Genomic DNA, 6,803 nt, shown 5'->3' with positions numbered 1-6,803 from the left:
GCAGAGCCAGAGAAAACAAAGCCTTTATACTGCTGGAATTCTGGCAGAAGCCCAGGCTGCCTGCTGTTACCTGCTCACACCGACCCAAACAAGTCTCTGAGCAGCAAAACAAATCCACCTGCTTCCAACTCATTGCACATTTTTATCTCCAAGAGAAAGGTAAAGGTCAGTTTAGGCACAGCTGTTAGGTTAATGCCTCCTTGAAGGAAAGATTGCATCAGGGAACAGTGGACTTCTGTTCATTTAGAGGACACTAAAATCTGCAATATCCTGAGACTAGAAGGTAATTGAGGGAAAGTAGCAATGACATTTGAGGCAACCAGATTCACTTGGTCAGGCTGTTCCTGCTTGCTCAGATTCCTCCCCTCCTTTCTGAATCCTTTTGATTTTTTTTCTGTTTGTAACTGCAAGCACACCACACAAATCATCCTTTCAAACTTGTTCCTACCTTGATTAAAAAAAGAAAAAAGGTGTTTTACAATTCTAATGCTGTAACTGCTGTGCGTATGCCAGAAGTTTGTTCCTACTGTGTCAGCCCATACAACAGCTCAGCCTTATCTGCACAGCACAGAGATTTGAACAGGTTTAAGAGAGCTTTCAGAAATTTAAATTCTCTGTTTACCACCCAGTAGCCTCCTCTGCTTCTCAGCACACACCGTGCTGACGAACGAACACAGCCCCCTCCTAGTGCACACACATCCCCTCAAAAGGAGTGGTATGAATTAAGGTCAAGTCCTAACTCAACCCAGCTTGAAGGAAGTGCCTGGGGTGGTGGGCACTAGACAGAGCAGAAAGGGGAAAAGGTTTTAGGTCCGTGTGATTTCCCACAGGGAACTGGGAAGTCATAACAGACACTAAATCATCGTCACCTCTTCAGCCAGGTCCTCACAGTGCTTGCTAAGGGAGGCAGCAGCCATGCTCAGAGGTCTCAAAACAAGCAGTGACATTTGGAAAGATTTGGGAGAAAATTCCAAAGACGTGAAATTGTGGCCTTTTCGATGACAAAAGACACAGCACCCCACGTCTCTTCCAACAGGGATCTCTCCAGCACACATCCACCTGGGCTAACTCTTCCCCAGATAACATACACAGCTTCGAGCTTCCTAGAAAACCCTGCGTGCAGTAGCATAAAAGCTGTTTACGTATATATTCACACAAACACTTCTCTATATACACACATTTATATAAGTAGAGTTTACAAGCTGTATATATATATAGTATGCCCTATATAAATCTGTATACACACACATATATACACAGACAGTATATGCAACTGACACAAGACTCATTAATTACAGAAGTTAAACTTGTGAGAAAAAATTAAGCCTAAATTTCCCAACAGTGAAGGTGCAAAATGGCAGTAGAATTAAAATAATATTTAATCCAAATGATCATGAGTCTCCCTTTCCAGGGGCCCAGGCTGTGGGAGCATCCTATGCAGCGATGTTACCTTGTCCATTAGTGAGGCGGGGGGGGAGGCTTGAGGCAGCTCTGCTGGCCAAAGAAAATTGCTTCCCAATGAAGACCACCAAACAGCGTAAGGAAAAAGCAACAGAAAATGATTTCAGTGCTTAGGTCATTTCAAATTGGACAGAACACGTTAGCAAAACATTTCATTTTGATCTTTCCACTCCATGGGAATTCATTTACCAAAAAGGTTAAATCTGTAATTTTTTTTAAAAGCTTGCCTGTTGGGTTCAAAGGGTGCAGCTTGTTCTTATCACTACCTCAGAGCTTGATGTGTGACTGATAACTTCTAAGCCTATGCTTTTTTTTTTTTTTTTTCAGAAGTCTGTGAAAATGCACAAAAAATGCAAGTAATTGCATCCTGAGGTGATGGAGTTATCTCCCCCAAAATCCAGGCAGATTCCCTGGAATAAACTTTCCTCTCTGAACTCCTCCTGGTCCCTGCCTGCAAAGACTTACCACTGCTTACACAGTGTCGTACTGGGGCCACAGTGGGAAAATCATTTTAAAAGCAGCAGTCAAAAACGACGGAGCAGCAGCACTGAAGCAATGGCAGTGTTTTCCCCAGCCTGATGCATACAAAATTCTGACATCGTTCAACATGCTTGCAGACCACAAGCTGTTACAATATCCGGGACGGATAGAAATCCGTTCTCTTTTAGCAAGCTGGTATCTGCTTGTATTTCCACGCTGTTGGAGTGTCTTTTAAGCCTGGCCTTATCGTTCCCAAACTGCTCTTTTCAAAATTAGTCTCCAAACTTGCAAAGCTGATTCCTAAAAGCAACAGTAGCAGCGGGAGTCTGCCAAGGAGAAAACGAGAATTATTTGCATGCTTATAGCCCAAACTGGTTTTGAGTTAATACTTCCTCTCTGCTTGATATTTTTGCAGCTGTTCTGCTTACCAAGGGTGTGAGGCTGGGAGAAGGAGCCTATTTGCCTTGGGCACCGCACATTAGTTGTTGGCAAGAGGCTGTGATGCATCTGAGAGGTGCTGGGCAGGCTGGAGAGGGGCAAAGGGGGCTGCCCTGAGCCCATGTGGGATCCCACCTCTGGCAAACACCTGGGAGGAGCAGGCAGGAGGTCCCTGGCCACCTTCAGAGGTGATGAAAAATGAGAGAAATCCCAGAGGGATGAAATTTGTTGTAGCCCTGGAAAGCACTGGAAGTTGTCAGGACCGAGGGAGCAGCCTGCTCCAACACCACTATGGGGAAAGGCACTATTGGGTCAATCCCCCCTCATCCCCAGACATGCTCACTTCTCATTTCTCAACTCCTGAGCTTGGGCCAAGCCACCAATTCACACGTCAGTCCTGACCCTGCTGCAACATAAGCAGATCCGCACTGAGAAGGATTTGTATTTATATAGGTAGGGTTTTTTTATTTCAACACCTGCAAGAACAAGGACACTTTTAGATGATAGAACTTGGAGTGAAGCAGATTAAAATAAAAGGGTGATATACCAGTAACACAGCAAGCAGTTAATGTATGGAACTGCTACCATTCATTAAAAAATGCTTGCAGGCTTTAGAATCTAGTGTAAAATTTTACTGGGGAAAAAAAAAAAAAAGAAAGTGGCACTTAAGTTTTTCTGCACCTGGATACAAAACATCCATGAGCAACACAAGACTGAAGCAATGGGCCTCAGCTTTGTGTAAAAGATGGCTTCACACATTTCTGGAGGACCTCCATAGCCAAAAGCAGTAAATCCCCCCAGATACCTTAGATGTTACCAATGGTGCGGAGTAAACTCAAAATCAAATCTGTAAACACAAACGTAATTTCTACATTCATGTAATTTAATGAAGATGCAAAGTAGAAACAAAAAATATTTGCTTATTTTGGCTTTTGGTATTAATTTTGACTCAGTCCATACCTAATCTATCCTTCAAACTACAACCAACAGAGGAACTATTACTGCGTGTTGTGTTGCTTTTTGTCATACGAACATGCTGGGAGCTGGCTGCTTACTAGAGGTGTATTCACACAGTCAGCCATGTGGTGTAATTACAGCTCAATGGCATGTACACAGAAGCACAGAGAACTGGGGTTGCTCATTACCTCCTTTGTTAAAGCCTATTTTTTTGTTGCAAGATAGTTCTTATGGCATGAGAATAAACAATAATTTTCTTTCTTTGCACGTCATCAGCATTTTCCTAGACAACTCATTCCTTCATCGTCAGCACTCATGACTGTACAAACACTGCCAATAACCCCTTCCAGTAGCTCTTAATTTAGAGGAGTATTTGTGCCCAGCTTTTATAGCAGGAGGACAAGGTGACAGGAGACATGCACGCACACAGAGTTGTGCACACAGTCATATCCCTGCTCTGCTGATGGGACAGGCTGATTTGCAAGAAAGATGCACAAAACAGGACTGTCTAATCCTGAAGGGAGACACCCGCTGGATGTGCTGTTGGCATGCTCCAGCACTGGTTAGAAGCCCTACATAGGTCCTATGTATGGAGAGAGCACAATTCAAAACATTACCTGGAAGAAAGATCACTGTAGATATTGCCTGATACATTGCCTGATGTTGCCTGGTACATTGCAGGTAACTGGGACCCTCTCCTGTCTGCTCAGCGCACTCAGTCATGAAACACAAGTGAAATGATAGTCCTAGGAACACCTTCAGAGATTTCAAAGAAAGGGATGTTTAGTACAAGCTCTTCAGCCTCTTGATCCTACGTGGACTATCCTATATGTGAGCACACTGAGGGAGTTACCGCTAGCAACTTCTGGCCTTACTTTTCTCCAGAAAAACGTTCTGCATCTTTCATTAATTTTTATATACAAGCCAGACTTTCTTTCACAGATGTTTTAGAGGGAACCATTTATACAAGCACAAGCAATAAAGAGCTATTTTATCACATTGCCGGAAAATCCATCAAGTTGCAGCGTATCTTAACAGTATATCATTTACAAGGTATTAATAAAGGAGAACTAAATATTATATTACTTCTGGTATAAAGAGTCCATTATAGGTGTTTATAAACAGATCACTAAATGTTATGGACTTAAGTAACCCTATTGACCTGCACCATAAATGCTCTGTAGCTATTGATTCACCATATACTAACACTTAGTGGATAAACTTTTACAGGCGAGTTACAAACTCTCTCTTCGTAAGAAATATGACATCCTCCCAAACACACACAGAAATGGCTCACACACACACACAAACCACAACAAATGCACAAAACCAAAACACAAGAAAGAACAAAAGCCTTTTTTAATTCGGTTTACCTCCTGTAAAATTAAAGTTATACATCGGTGTACAAAAGTAAACACAGAACAGCCCTTTTCTTTTTTTTTTTTTTTTAAGGAAAAAAAGTTTTCATAATTTTTCAAATGTGGAACTTGATGAAAGAGAGGGAGGACCTGAAATGGCCAACCTAGATGGATCAGAGGAAGAATTTCCAAGAATAACCAAGAAGCATTAAATCTGTTCCTTCTCTCTTTATGCCATTTTATGACGTAATTTGCTTGCAGTATATTCAGTAACGGAGGGAATGCAACTCATCTAACCAAAGAGATCTCAGAATTAGCTGTCCAAGTTGGCACTGGTCACCTGTCTACCTTGATCAGTGGAGAAACCAGTAACATCCAGAGGACAGCCCAACACATTTGCCTTAGATGGCTCTATCCAAGGCAGCTTCATGCTCCGGAGAGGCCTTTTTCTCACCATCAAGGCCATTGTCCAGGTTCCCTCTCTAGAGCAGGATGACTATCATGTGGACAGCCATGCCTGAATAAAACAAGCCCCGTTTTTAACATCTGCTCCTATACAACAGCTGCATATTCAGCTCAGCATGATGTGTGGTATTTGAAGGTTTAACCCGTGAAAATGAGAGCTTCAGCTTAGGCAGAGCGGTATCAATACAAAGATATTGGTTATCATGGGAATGGATGGAAAAGTAGCAGCTGATACTTGAAGGCATTGACTGAGCTGGATTAAATCTCTACGGGTTCGCACCCTGCAATGGTAACACCATGGAGCAGGGTGTGAAGCACTTCGAACCCCAGGCATTTCTGAATTCTGCATTCCCCAGCTCATAACCCATTGCTGTCTTATGCCGGGAAGACAAGAAAAGAACAGAAGGGTGAATGTGTTTCTAAATGCTGGCACTTCAATGTGTATCCTTATAGGACCACCTGCAATACGTCTCTTTCTCTGCTGTTTACATTCCATAAGTGCAACCTGTTGTTAATATCAGGTGTCTGTAAAATATGAACCAGGCTCAAGTACCAAGATGAACTGTAATAAATCACTACCAATATACAACTGTTTCTATTAAACACTCAGGACTGCACCAGTAAAGTTTCCTCTCAAATACTGGTGTGGAGCTTGCTCTGGCATCGACTTTTTCCTCTTAACTGGCTCCCCACCATAACAATAACTCTGTGATTGAACACCTTTATTTGAGCCCACACCTAGTGCAGAGTTACAGAATAATTCTTCATACCAATGAAGATTTATAACAAAGTATTTGGAAAAGAAAAAAAATGAATCTATACAGAAATGAGTACAAAACTATGCTTCCAAGACAGATTTACCACGCTTTAAGAAAAACAAGAGCTACATCATCCTTGTTCAGATGCCTGATTTTTATTATTTTTCTTCTTAGTGAGGCTAATTAACAATGTAAAAGATATCAGTTCTTACCATTTGGGTTGTATGAGGGTAGCAAGACAGGACTTTCTTATTCTGACACTAAGCTGTGAATGTGCTTGTGCTTGCATTGGGGGAACAAAGCAGTGTTCAGAGCACAGGAGCCTCGTCTACTTTCTTGCCTACAGCCTCCTACTTTGTATAAACTGACTTGGATGGCAAGCACTGCCATGTGGCTGTTGATAAATGAGGGCAGAAGACGGCAGCCTGCTGGTAAACGTGTGAAAATATTTGTTACTGACATCCGTATCCTACATTCAAGTTTGGCATGCAACACCTGCACACAAAATACCCTCGTGTGCCTGTCTATAGGAAACACCAGAAAAATCTCAGTAACATTAGCGATCTCTATTCAGCTCTTGAATACCAAGGAAACGAGACAGTAATACCTGTTAGAAGGAAAACACTGCAAGAATATGCTTAGCTCTAACTCATCCTTCAAAGACCATAATTTTAAAAAATACTCAGCTCACATACACTGGCTTTCTGCGAGGGCTGGCTCAAAAATTTCAGCTAAATTCAAGTGCTTGGTGAATTCTCTTTGCTGCTGTTAAGCTACTTCTGAATGATAACCATAATGTAAAGCGAGCTGCCCATCAACGTGACAAGAAGCTTGTCTTGATTTTTCATGTGCCATCACCCCGCCATTGCTAATAGTATTACTTGCA

This window comes from Anser anser, assembly GCF_964211835.1.
Source record: "Anser anser genome assembly, chromosome: 16".
Classification (NCBI taxonomy): Eukaryota; Metazoa; Chordata; class Aves; order Anseriformes; family Anatidae; genus Anser; species Anser anser.
This window is presented reverse-complemented; position numbering follows the sequence as displayed.